Genomic DNA, 14,728 nt, shown 5'->3' with positions numbered 1-14,728 from the left:
TCACCCATTCCAATGGGATTTACACAGTTAGCGATATCAGTGCATCAGATTGTCATGGGCCTTTTCACTCTGATTTAAATTAAGTTAACTGTGTAAATCCCATCCCATTGGAATGGGTGAAAAACCACATAGCCTTTTCTAATCTGTTAGATCTCTGGCTAGCATGAACAAATTTCCTTGGCATTTTCACCGATTATACACAAGAGTATAATTAATATGCCCCATCAAGATGAAATACTCATGTTAAGTAGTTTTTGAGAAATTAAAGGATATCTGCTTGTACAACTTTCTTTTTGGGACACCCTAGAGTGTACTTGGGTGGATTTGGTCTGTTCAGAACAGTGGCGCACCCAGGATGTTGCTTTTTTTTGGGGGGGGGCCTCAATTTTTTTTTTAGAAGTTGGGTTTTTTTTCAGGGGGGCGGATTATTTTGACGTTGGTGGCCCCACTTATACCCCTATTATACTACTCGAAAATAGGCCACATACATTTCACCAAGGTCAAATCGTGGAACTAACAAAAACAAAAACAAACTGACAACCTCTTGGGGGGGGGGGGTTCAGAATTGTCTGGACAAAACAAATCTAAACCAAATACCCCAAGATACACTGGCATTGTTTCAAAGTAGAATTGTTCAAAGCTTAGTTTAGACCTCTAAACCAATTACAGACTTTGCAAAAAGTTTCTTTTCGCTTCAATATTTTGTAAAATCTAGTTCTAAATCGTGGCTACTTTCACCTTTAGCATCTAATTACAGTAAATATCATGTTAAATTGTACATCGACTTTCAAACAGTTGATTTAAAAAAAATTTAATGACTGAAAAATATATATAAGACATTTTGTACTCTTTTTGACTCCAGAAATATATGGAATATAGTGTTGAACTAGTATTTTTAAAGTTATTTTATGAAATGTAAGGGATTGTTTTGCATGTATTTAAGAATAAAGGGATATTTACTCAACTGAAATCAGGTGTTAGGCAATGTTTTCATCTTATTTGCATGGATATTATTTTGATTCATGCACAATACCTATAGTATACCTATGGCCTCAATTGGCTCTGAAATAGCATACAGAGACAAACTTTGTAATGGCCAACATTTTCTCTGGCCATTTAAATCCAAAATTTAAATCCCTTTTCTTACAGACATGGATACATTTTGTTTTTAAAAGGAAAACAATTTAAGGCATTTCAAGGCATTTTTTAATCAACATCTACTATACCCCTCCCCCTCTCTCTCTGTGCTAGTAGGGTAGACATATCCTTTTGAGAGTGACAAAAACAAAACCCCTAAAATCCCTACACTGGGGAAAATTTGTTAATTTAAGTTTGCACCGAGAGGACCAATATCCCAACCTAAAAAATCTATTATTTAAAAAAAGAAAAATCAAACCCCGACATTGTGAAACAATTTTTCAGGGTGCAATTTTTTTTTAGTAGCATGAAACATTGTTACTATTTGATTTAAAGGGCAAGGTGTTTATTAAAGAGGGCGCTATTTCAAGCGACCGGAATGAAAATCACTGATCTCAGGCTGCGCTGGTACTCACACGTCATCGCTTGCAAATGATATGAATAATGAAGTGAAGTACCAGTTCAATGTATTTCACACTGACAACAGCTCAGCGTTAAGACGACGATCTGGGTGGATGGCTGTCAACATTTTCGACGGGGATTTTTAATGATTTTCCAGCGATTCTGAAATGCCGGTGTAAATTGGTAAGTCATCATTAATGATGGAATCTTTTAAAAGTAATCTGGCGATGTGTTTTCGTCTGACAGTACGATCTTTTCGAGCTAGCACTCCGCATGCAAGCAGTAAGTAAGTCCACCGCCACTGCTTGCAGATTGGGCAGTTTCCATTCACACTAGGCCCTAATCGCAGTTAACCATAGCGTTCATAACATCGCCGCTTTTGTTGGCAGAACCAGTTTACAAAACCTTAGTCATGTTAGTTTCTTTTGTCGTTTGTACCCGTCTTACTCATACCCTCCACCGTAATATGAAGTACAAACAATGCTTACAAATCATGTGCCCCTCCCCTTCCAAAATAGTGCAGTAGGCCTATATGCCATTGCCATAAATTTGGGAGTTGGCCCTGGCCCCCTGGGCCCTTCTGCCCTTAACTAAAATTTCAATTTTCATATTTAAACAAAATAAAAATAAAAACATAAGGACTTAACGTACGTAATTAGGTTTCTAGTCTACCTTTTCAATGACTGCCCACTGTTTATTATGTCAATCATTGTTCATTTATCATATCAATCATTCTGGTCTGAGTCAGCCTTTGTGAAATTGCTAAAAAAAAGTTTTTAAATGTTTTAAAGGTTTAAACGGTCATAAAATATTTGCTAAATGTTAACAAACTTAAACGCAAAGTCACATCCTATGTTAAAGTGAGGGTGCCAAAACATAAGAGAGTGGAAACGTGCAAAAGAGAAAAACCTTCCATAACTTTTGAACTGTGACCTCAAACTTTGCTGATGGAATATTGAGGACCTATATTTAGTTGAAAGATTGTTGTTGAATTTTTTCCCTAATGGTTTCTGCTGAGCCTATCTAATCCCAACGAATAATGCAAATGAACAGTCCTGATATTCCAATACATTCATCAGATACGTGAGTTCGCAGATAGCTAGTTTGTTGACAAATTGGCAGTTTATCTGTAGCAATTACATAGGACTGCACAGGTCTTAGCTCTACTGAGTGGAGCGCTGAATTACGGGTACCCCTCCATACTAGCGCTCCACCGATTCACCATACTTTGGTAGCACCATCACAGTAGCATAGTCAAAAACCCACGCGAGGACAAAAAGACCCCAAAAAAACGGTAAAGAGATTACAAATGAGAGAGACAGTTATCCTGGATTGATCTATACATTCTTGACATCCCATGAGACCCCTTATATTGTTCCCAAACAGCGAACATTTTGGGAAAAAACAGGAAAATAGTCTGAAAACTTACAGTTCAATGTGTTTGCATGGAGGTTCAGTTCTTGAATTAGCTTGTCGCTGAGGGCGTCTGACGTGACGTCACCGTTGTTGCTCGATCGATCGCGAAGAAAAACAAGTCGCGCTTTATCAACGACTGTTTCGTGTAATAATACGTGCTCCGATCCGCGCCGCGCCGTACGACAGTATGGGCTTTGAACACACCCAAGGAGCATGTATTATTACACAAAACAGTCGCAGATAAAGCGCGACTTGTTTTTCTTCGCGATCGAGCAACGACGGTGACGACGTCAGACGCCCTCGGCGACAAGCTAATTCAAGAACTGAACCTCCATGCAAACACATTGAACCGTAAGTTTTCAGACTATTTTCCTGTTTTTTTCCAAAATGTTCGCTGTTTGGGAACAATATAAGGGGTCTCATGGGATGTCAAGAATGTATAGATCAATCCAGGATAACTGTCTCTCTCATTTGTAATCTCTTTACCATTTTTTTGGGGTCTTTTTGTCCTCGCGTGGGTTTTTGACTATGCTACTGTGATGGTGCTACCAAAGTATGGTGAATCGGTGGAGCGCTAGTATGGAGGGGTACCCGTAATTCAGCGCTCCACTCAGTAGAGCTACACAGGCCTATACATACACATTGACACATTGCACAAAACAAATAAAAATCTCACAGAAACCGATTCACCCGTAACTAACCGTCTAATAGTTCCCCGGGACTACCTTGCTAAATCTAACAGAGTCCGATGGTTACTTGTGTGAGTTTCCTGCTCAACCCAACACAGTCAGGACTACATAATCCAACTTGCTGGATACCTGAAAATATAAAATGACTGGCCTGCTCAATCCAACAGAATCCAACTGTGCCTTATATTTTTGTTTGCTGCTGGATCCAACAGAGTCCAACTTGGCATTATTTACCAGCACCCAAACAGAACCCGACTACGAATGTTTTCAGTTGCCTGCTGAATCCAACAGACGCTACTGTATGTCCCCTTTTAGTTACAGTGCAATACACAGGGTTTACTGCTCAGTCCAACAGGATCCAACGGAAATTTGTTAACAAGATGGATCCTGTTGGTTTGAGCAGGGTTTGAATGCACAGATCAACCAAATTCATCAGCATGTTGCTCACTGCTGGACATTGTTTGATAATCAAAGTTAAGGTTACATGTAACCCTAACCCCAAGGCCCTTTTTGCTGGGAACCATCCTCAGTCTTCCAAAGTCCTCCAAAATCTTGCACTTTATGTTCTAATGAAGGATACTCAGTGCCTCAATCCTTCAAAATCCTCTGACACTCCTGCCTCTCAAAATGCATTCATCTTCAATCCTACAAAATCCTCCTCTTCTTCAAACATTATTCATCCTCAATCCTCCAAAATCCCCTGTGCTTCAACACCATTCATCCTCAATCCTCTCAAATCCTCCTCTTCTTCTAGAGCACCATTCATCATCAATCCTCCAAAATCCCCTGTGCTTCAATCACCATTCATCCTCAATCCTCCAAAGTCTTCCAAAACCGCCAGGAGGATTTTGGAGGATTGAGGTGGGTTAGGGTTAATCCTTGTTCAACATGAGTTCTCCATAAATACTTAACAGTATTCTTTTCAAAAGTTTATTACAATGTGAATGTACATGGATGTTTACTACAGGGATGAGCAGCCACACGCTCCAAAGGAATGCTCTGATAAGCAAATGAGCACCCTACATGGATCTATCACTCCATTGGGAATCTTTACTGATTGAGGTTTTTGCCCTCCAATGCACTCCATGTAGGCCTACAGGATATTGGCATATCTAGCTGACTGGCAAAAATAAATAAATAAATAAATAAAACTTAAATAATAAAACTCATGCAGACCTGTTTTTTTGCTGCGTGAAATGTAATACTGCACTGAAAATGTATCTGATGTATTGTCCGCAGAATGGGTGTAGTGTGTCTGGACCAGGCCTGAGTGTCGGGGGGGGGGGGGGGGGGGGGCACACTTGCCAACTAGGGGGCTTACTACCGTAAAAATACAAAAATACTCATGTACGGCTTTTGCCATGGGGGTGGGGGGGGATTGCTCACCAGGGGGGCCCGGCCCCACCAGGCCCCCCGTTGACGATGGGCCTGGTCTGGACATCACGTGTTGGCAATTGCTGTGAAGGCATTTATGTGTGGAAAGTTTGTACACGTGGGTCATGCCATAAATGTGGGGTCCAGAAATGTGACTGTTTTGGGGTGTCCCTGTTACACCTGACCTGTGTAAATTGCCATGCAAGCATCATTAAAATTAACTTCAGACAATGTTTACAAATTTCTTTGACAGGTACAGTACTTTGCTTTACTGTACAATGTATCCACTCTTGGAGATATGGACGACGTTTAAGGATGTGTTCAGAATTTACAAAATTTTATATCAGATTTACATTTAACAGGGACATGAAAATATATTGGAATACAAATAAATAGGAATGACCCATGTACACGATATGAACATACATGTGTATACATGTACGGTACCTGGTAGGCTGCGCTTTTGACCATGCAGCACACACACCCAACCTCAACATAAACCATGTTCATGTATGTACACAAGTTTGTATGTGGATAGTTTCCATTGGCATTACGACATTCACATTGATTTTCAATGAATAAGCAGTTCATGTGCCTGTCCCGTCTGCGGTTTTGTGTGTGTGTGCGACCTTCACCAATGCATGTGTGTGTGATGCTTGTATTGCATTGACATACCGGCATGTGTACGTCTAATTGCATTCACATTACCTAATTTGCATAATAAATTGCATTCACATTGGGACCACGGTAGACACTACCCATTAAATATGTCACTCTTAGAAAACACCGCAGACTGTGATTCATTCGTGGCGTTTCATCTCGTCAATATCAAAATCTTAATGCTGTTAATAATTAATTAATCCCCATTAGGCTGTGCTGTAAATTATGTAGCCTGGCATGGAGCTACCTGAATAAATAATACGCATTAAATTGTTTGATTATTATCATTTGTTAAGGGTGTGCAGTATGGACACATAATTTACATGTATGATTCAGTATATTTCAGTTGTAATTCATATTTTTTTAACCCTACTAAAGCAAAATATACACATGTGCCTAAATAAAAAAAGCTTGTTGGCATTTTCCCACTTTTGTCTTGCCTACTCATTGTTGAAATCAATACGGGTCTGCAGTAAGCAGAACCAGCTCCCATACAACACAGGTGAATACGGGTACATGTACGGTAGGCATGGCAGTGTACATGGGTCGACTGTAGATTTGGGATTTTCTACCCAAGTAGAGCCCCTCAAGTATGACCCTGGCCAGGGTTGGATTCACCCTTAGCACCTGACTCATGTGTAGAAATCATGTTGGATTACTACTGCTAGTGTGACAGGCGTTCCCAGATCCAACATGGAGATTGTGGACAATGAGAAAAGGCCTGTACAGTGTACATTGGTTGGCTGTAGATTTGGGATTTTCTACTCAAGTAGAGCCCCTCAAGTATGACCCCGGCCAGGTTTGGATTCACCCTTCATGTGTAGAAATCATGTCGGATTACTACTGCTACCGGTACATGTAGTGTGACAGGGGTTCCCAGATCCAACATGGACAATGAGGAAAAGCCTGTACATGTGTAGTTTGCTTGTTTTCTCTGAAAACTGTTCTCTAATTCCACTGTACCGGTACATTGTATTTCAAATGTCTGTTTAACAAAATACCTTACCCATTGTCATGTTATTGTAGTACACTTACTGCTGACTAGCTGGTTAATCATAAAGTGGTGAACTTCACATGCATACAATACATACTGGTACACTTGACAAAAAAATACATATTTAGGCCAAATAACAAAAAACCTAGTGTATCATCTGAACTTTTTGAGAGAAAAAAAGAGGATGTGGGCACTTCTTTTAAATTTTTTTTGGCCAGTGACTGATCCAAAATGGCGGTTTGTCTTTTTCAAGACTTCCACCACTTTCATGCAATTTTTTTTCCAAGATGGCGGGATGCAGTTTTTCTCAAAATTGCCATCACTTTTCAAGACTAAGTTTTTTAACCTCAAAATGGCTACTCATTCATGTTGCAAACAAATATCAAGATAGAAGATATTTCTGAGAAAAAAAATCATAATGGCAGGAAAAAGGATACGGGCGAGGATGAGAAACTGGTATGTTGTTTTTATTTGGCTGTAATTTGCATTCTAAAAGTTTCTTTCAAAAAGTACACATGTATGCTGCAAGACATGATCAGTGCCATTTCCGACAACATCACACACATGCTTCAAAGTCCATACCAAGAGCTCTAGACATTTCTGCCTGTTCTGTTTGTTTATTTGCCACGTGAACTTTAAGGAAGAAAGCCCTGAAATAAACCTCGGAAGGCACTCCGGAGCATTCCATCTAAAATGAATCGGGCACTGAAAATAAACAGCTACATTGTACATTGCTATCTGGGCCCCAACAGGCAGCTGTTCACGACTGCTATGCGCCATAGCGGGGCATACGTACAAATGTAATCAACTCGGTATGCGTGCTACTCATCAGTCGCATGATCTGCCGCAAATATTCCATCTTCTTAGAAGGGTAAATTTAAAATAGATTCCCGTTTGAGAAATACGCACTGTGTACATGTATCTAGGCCATGGCAGCTTCGGGATATAAACATTTTCAATTAGATGGTTATTTATTGCATACAATAACGGCACTGTATTGGTGCATGTTTATTTGCAATAAGATTTTATGCAAAATTTTAACTTCCAAATGAAAGAAATTTTGGTAAGCGGGATTGGAAATAGAAACATAAATATATATTGGAAGCTTTAAAAAAAAATGAACATATTGGAACCTTTAAAAAAATGTTTATTTAAAAAATCGGTTTTTTTTTTTTAATGTTGGGTTGGAAAACAACATTGTACACATATTGAAACCTTTAAAATAAGAAATTTAATAAAAATAGGTTTTGTAATTTTTTGTATTCCTAGTCGTTTCCACTGTTCAACAATTGAACCATGTACATAATTGTATATAATTATTTGAGTTCTTTCTCTTTGGTATTTTGCAGTTCTTGACTTTGCTTCTTTTTTTCAGTTCAAAAACTGTCTGACAAATGTTCGCGTCTGCTTTGTTTACCCTACCTTGGTCTTCATTATATTGTGCTGACTGACAGAAGAATTTGGGCAGTGCAGCCTCGTTATGCTGCGTGAAACGTTGACTCACAGATTCGTACAGTTTGTGGTCGCACAGTGGAATCCCACATCACCCGACTGATGCCATGATGTCATTTGTGACTCACCGAAACTCCCAGGTTTCGAAAAATCACCAGTCCTTAAAGTTGTCCGATACGCCTACATACATGTAGCACTTGCAGAAAAGAAGTCAAGGTTTTTTGATGATTCAAGTTGTGTGTTCCAGTGTGGTCTAAATTTTTTAGAATTTCCTGAAATGAAAGGAAAAAACCCACAATTTTAAATTGGAAAATGTTCAATTCCTCAGCTCTTCAGAAACTAGGACATTTACAAACATGTACAGTACCCAGTTGGGCAGGGGCAGGGCACTACAGCCAACATAGTCAAACTTAATTTTTCCAATGTAAAATACCGAAGAACCGTTCAAAAAAGGGGAAAAATTTAGAAAAATGGTTTAAATTTTGCAATATTTTTCCAGCCAGTATGTTAATCCTAACCTTCCCAAATGCTGAAATATGTTGTTTGCAAAATGGAGGATTTTGCAGGATTGAGGCTATTCGGCTGATTTTGTCAAAGTCTTGGGCCGGACCTTGTGTTGCCGTGCATAAATTTAGGCCTACATGTAGATTATACTTGACAGCCTCCACACTGCTCCAGGATGTCACTGGCTCTGCCTCAACATATTGACATTGATTGCTGGAGAATTTTGCAGGATTGAGGCTGCGGTCATCCCTCCTCCCCCCCCTCCCCCCCTCCCCCGGACCACATTCAAGAAATAATTGAGGATTTTGCAAGATTGAGGCTGTACATACTATTTTTACATGGAGGCAGTTGGAGGATTTTGCAGGATTGAGGTTGCATCCTGGCAAAAATGTCGAGGCAGTTAGGGTTAATCAATGCATAACTGCCCCAGTTGTCCAAACTTTAACATGCCTACATGTATGTAATTTTGGCGCTGGATATAAATGTAAGCGACTTGTGTACTTGCTACGGCCAAGAATTTATAACGATAAAGGAGCCACCAAAAATAGTCTACAATGTGTAGTCTTAAACCACTTAAATAGCATATTACATTGTACACCTTACACAAAGTAAATGAAAAGAATATCATGAAAGAGGCAAACGCATTCGTAAAATCAATTTATTGCATTCTTCACCCTCCCCCATTTTGTCTAAGGTTTTCCCTTTTTTTTTAAAAAGTTTTCAAATTGGCTCTCAAATTTTCAAGATCGTGAACTTTGTTTAAAGCCAAGGCAAAACTGCTGTACATATCGCAGCCTGGGCCTCAGAGGGAACAAACATTCCAGTGAGATGATGGTCCCTAATGCTTGCGTTATTAGATTAGCATGTGACCTTATCCTGTCCTTAGCATGCCTGAATTATTCCTCCTAGCTGAGCATCTTATCCTTGACCCTTACATCTGCGCTCTCTCTCAAGCCAATTTGGGGGGGGGGGGGGAAGGTTTGAGGGATTATGAAAGGCATCTTTTCCTCTTTGGATATCATCTGTGTCTTAGATTAAAAGGGTCTTCATGGTCAGCAAATGTACCCTAGGATGGTAACAATAGCCTGCCTGTTTTCTTTTTTTCTGTAATTGGGAGGGGATCAAAAGTTAAAGGCATCAAATCAAATGTTGTTTGTTTCCAATAAAAATCCAATGAAGAATGTCCAAAACGCAGCCTGTTAAAGTTTCAAACCTTCCGGGCTTGAGTATTAGTTTTGAAATCAACATATTGAAATCAACACATGATCACTGTAAGTAGAAATGAGTGGATCCCATCAAACACGGGTAGGCATGACGTACCGTTCACACTTACACAGGGTTACACACGGGTCAGCTGTAGATTTCAGATTTCCTACCCAGAGCCTCTCAGCCCTGGTCCCGACCAGGGTTGGATTTTACCCATGTAGAGTGCCGGACCCTTGTAGAAGCTGTGTTGGATTCTTGCTAGTGTGAAAATGGTTTCTAGTTGGTCTCTGTGTTGGACCAGGGTCCAACAGGGATATTTCAGATAGTGTGAAAGGGTCTATAGAGTCTTTGCTTTGACAAATCATCCAAAATCTTAAATACATGTAGGCACATGTGCAGTGATGGTTAAGGCTTAAATGTACACCTGAAATAATACAGGGACAGTTTTAATGTTTCAATTAAGTTTTCAATGGAAGGTCTGCCGTATCAGCGTTCCAAACAACTCTGGAATTTGAAATCATGGAAAACTTTGAAAGTGAGTTGCCATTTATCCAGTCAGGGAATTTGACAGTGACGCAGAAGGGAAAGGTTTTTGCCAGTTTAGCCTAGATGTTTTGGCCTAGATGTGTGTCTTGTGCCATGTGTCACATGTCCAAGTTGTGTCCATTGACCGACTGGCATTGGTGGCTTTTTAGTGTTTAAATGCAATGTGAATATTACAAACTTCTCCAGACAATAAACTAAGTTACATGTAGTTGCTTTGCTACAACCACCTCTTAACGTCCCAGCAACCTCATTCAAGTGGAAATATTTCTCGTGGAATTTTGGAAATGTCTCAGTGAAATCTCAGGGAATTTTGTTTTCATAAAAGTACTGGCAACTCTGCAATGATGTACGTTATAATTTAATGATGGAATGTTGTCTGTGAATCATAATGAGTACAGACGTTTTCCACTCATCCCAGCGTACAGAGCTGTGTGGGATTGTTATGATCAGCACAGACAGACACACCTGGACATCTAAGGAGGATAATTGAGACAGGAAGTTATCGTCTCCATTGCAGGGACAATTCCTTCCAATCAAATTGTCATGGAGCCATCTGCATTAACTGACATGCGCTGATGCTAACCCCAGAACCCCGGCCCGTTTATTTTTCTCTTTCTTATTCATCCTAATTGCATTGCGGGCCATTCGCAAATCGGTTTAACGTGCCCGCTCCCTGGTAAATGCACATCCTGTACGTGTACATGTTTTACGTGCAAATGTGTATACCGAGTGTGAAATTTGATACATTATTCCTGTCATACTATCACTGTTAATGAAAACCAGTTTGTTATATTGAGTTCAAATTGCTCTTTGCTGCCATCTGACACATTAAGTGCATGAGACAAACAGGAAGGAGGATATTTATTTACTGCATAACATTTGATCCTGTGCAGTATCAAGCACATTTAACTGGACAATAGGATTTTCTGTAACATTTATCGCAAGCAATTTTTGTGGCCATTTTCCCAGTATATAAATACATACAAATGTATGTACTTCAAAAGGTACCAAATGTACTTTTGAGGATCCCATGATTTTTCTGTTATGATGGTGTTCCATACAATATTGCCAGTTTCTTTATATTTTTGTAATACATTGCAAGAGAAAATAACTGATAACTCTGAAAAATATTTACATGGGGTGGTGTAAAAACACCCTTTTCAGGTCAGTAGTCCACGTCACAATATGCAAAGAATGCACACTACAGCCGTTGTGTATCAGGTGTGACATTTCATGGCACAACTTTCCGATTTCTTCAGTCAAAATTGGAATGTAGTCTGCCAGCACACCTTCAGTTCCTATTGTTCAGTGTGGGCACATACCTGTACAAGTACAGGTGAACTAGCAAAACAATTCAGGGGCACTGCGCAGCATGTTGAAACTGAGATTTGCGGCATCGTACACGGTGAGTCAAAAAGAAAGTGACCTGGATTAAATTTAAAAAAAAAAAAAAAAAAAATTGTTCCCAACAGAACAGAATAGGATCACTGCAGCAGGACTACGTGTGTTGTGAAAAGTGTAACTCAATGGTCAGGAAAAAAAATCAGTCATTTCTGTCATTTTTTTGTCCAAAAGAAAACCCCACAGAACAGAATCGCTGCAACAAAACTTTGTAAAATGTTTTAAAAAAAATGACCTGTTGGACAGGAAAAACAGTTTGCAGCCCTTTCTGACACAACCCAATTTGTCTAATAAAAACTAAAATCCCAACAGAAAAGAACAGAACAGAATTGCTCCAACAGAACTTCACACTTAACAATATGTAACCCAATGTCCCTGTCACAGTAAACTTTGTCAAAAAAAAATATCCCAACAGAAGCGAATGGCCAGTAAAAGGGTTTGCAGGACTTTGTCCAAAAGAAAATCCCATAGGAATCCAAGGTCTGGGTTTATTGCCAGAGGGTTCACTATTAGTAACAATAGTTTCCTATGAGTCACACATACACAACCATTGTGGGAAGCCTAACCCCAAAATAGGGTCAAGGACATTGCTTGGGGTTTGTCTGAACTTGGGACAGAACTTTTTATTTCCTGCCATGATTTACGTTAGTCTGACCAGCAGTAACCCATTGAAGGAAGAGTGCAACGTGGAATTGTCAATTGCTGTATTGTTTTAAAAATACACTTTTGCAACAGACATTGATCATGTGGACATACACATGTACGTTGTACATGCACATGTACATTCCTCCATGATTATGCCGACTGTAAGGGAAACTGTATACATTACATGTGCTGAACATATTAGTACATGTACATGTAGATAGATTGGGCATAAAGTAAATAAAGCAACCAAGAAATTGAAAAGGAAATATATAATGTTAAAAGCAACACTCGTGTAGATTGAGTAGTAAATGTATTTCATGGACATGATGTACATGTGTAAATGTTAAACAAAATGAGTCCTTTTATATAGTTTACCGGTACATACATGTACGGTAATAATCAATATATAAATTTATTTTAAATGGCAATAGGGACATCTCCAAAATTAACAGGAAACATACGGAGAATATCCTTGCTCAAAGTGAAGATGGGAGGGGTACCGAATACCCTGTGAAATTATTATGCCTGAAATTGTATCATTTGGAAGAAAACAATTGTTTTAGGTGGTTTTAGAAACTATCTTCATGTAGTACATGTATGGCTGCTTGCAAAGACTTTTACCGTACATGCGTTAGCAAGAGAATCCAGTTGTGAGACTTCAAAATTGTGCATACATGTATGTATTCTCTGTTTCTCAAAATACATACATGTAGTATAGTATCCATTGAGCTGAAACATCAACATGCCTAAAATGGGAAAGAAAATGAACAAAAAGGAAATGATCCCATACATACACGGTATCTTGTAATTTTCTTTGGAGCCATTTGACGTGTTTGTATTTTTCAAAGAAGTTGAATAAGGGCCAGATGTTTCCAATCAAAACATTTCCAAGAACTTTTATGAGTTGAAAAGTTCAGCATGTCCAAGACCGCTGGTATTCCTGGCTGGGTGGCGTGGCTACTAGAAGTCATGGACACTCACTCATTAGTAGTACAGCCTGCTCTTCTGGTCTTAATAATAATGAGCAGGGAAATTATTTGGATGTTTTGTAAAAGGTCATGAAAGACCTTGAGGGCTGGGGGGGGGGGGGGGTTTGCCCCCCCCCCCCAGATTTTCCCAAGTGCCCCTTTTGCGGCCATAAATGTGCCCCCTCGAACAGTAAAGTACCCCCTCAAGATACAACAAAAATGCCCCCTTAAGTATCTTACTATTTCTTAGAAGTAACCGTATCCCAATAATGGTATAGATATTTTAGATATAAATGAGGAATATGAAAATCAAGTCCCAAAACCCATACAATACGGCCTGAAATATAATAAATCCCCATTGGCCGGGTCCATGTTGGAAGATGGTACCAGCCCCTCCCCCCCCCCCCCCCTATTTGATTTTACGGAGGCCAACCCCCCCCCCCCCCCCCCATTTGATTTTACTGAGGCCAAGTGTCCGGTGAAAAAAACGTGTCGACATTTCAGCACGGGTTTGCAATAAGTGTCCCTTTTTGGTGATGCCCCCCCCCCCCAGTTTCAAACCCGTTCTGCCGCCGCTGTACAAAAATGTGTGTGATGCGTTATTGTTGTTTTCCTCATCGGACACAAGCATCGAACAAAATCATTGTCAGCCATTCTCCAATCCTCACTAAATTATAGTGAAACACGTACGGTAGGTGGATATTACACCAACATGTACGTACCTGTATTGTACCAGTGCATGTAAGGTTCTCATAATTACTGTGTAGCCGGTTTCTGATGGCTTATCCCTATTGATTTGACTTGTGATCCAATCCAGCCATTGTCAGCTAATCGTCATTTGCTCCCTGACTTTTCTGATAGCAGTGTTTTCAACATATTGGAAACTGATGTGGACTGGAATGTAATGTACATGTACACATGTAGGTTTCTTGCAAAGTGTTTTATAATGCTTTACAGTGTATATTGAGCCATGTGGCTGGTGCAAGAGACACTGTTTATACACGTATGTGCACAAATACGTACAAATCCATGCCTATGATAGTTGGTGTACATGGAGTTGTACATGTTCCAAATACGCAACCTCATGTCCCCCCTCCCCCGATCGCCGCCCATGCATGCATCTTTAATTAATCAGACACACTCACTTCCGTTTCTAACCAAATCACACATCAGCTCATGCAGAATGTTGTGATGCATTCATTGCATTTAGTATCTGTATTTCCAATCAAATCAAGTAGGCCTAGCCCGGTACTTGGAGGCCCTACAATATTGCACGAACATTCTAATTAAGCATGTATGTACATGATTGCACCTGTATTGCTGTATTCGTGTTT

The 14,728-nt window shown here is 39.7% G+C and overlaps 1 protein-coding gene across 2 annotated transcripts in view; it reads left to right on the top strand.

Annotated features, from left to right (window-relative positions):
• Positions 1-1,587: 1,587 nt before the first annotated feature.
• Positions 1,588-14,728, top strand: part of LOC119726646 (cyclin-dependent kinase 17-like) — a 75,015-nt gene continuing 61,874 nt past the window's right edge. The window contains exon 1 of one of the 2 annotated variants that reach the window (XM_038198407.1): positions 1,588-1,722. The gene's annotated coding sequence lies outside the window, so the exon portion shown is untranslated. The remainder of the gene's footprint in view (positions 1,723-14,728) is intronic. The other variant, XM_038198408.1, reaches the window with a different exon arrangement.

This window comes from Patiria miniata, unplaced genomic scaffold, assembly GCF_015706575.1.
Source record: "Patiria miniata isolate m_02_andy unplaced genomic scaffold, ASM1570657v1 HiC_scaffold_2, whole genome shotgun sequence".
NCBI classification, from domain to species: Eukaryota; Metazoa; Echinodermata; class Asteroidea; order Valvatida; family Asterinidae; genus Patiria; species Patiria miniata.
Note: the sequence above shows the minus strand (reverse complement) of the source record. Positions and strands in the feature narration are given on the sequence as shown.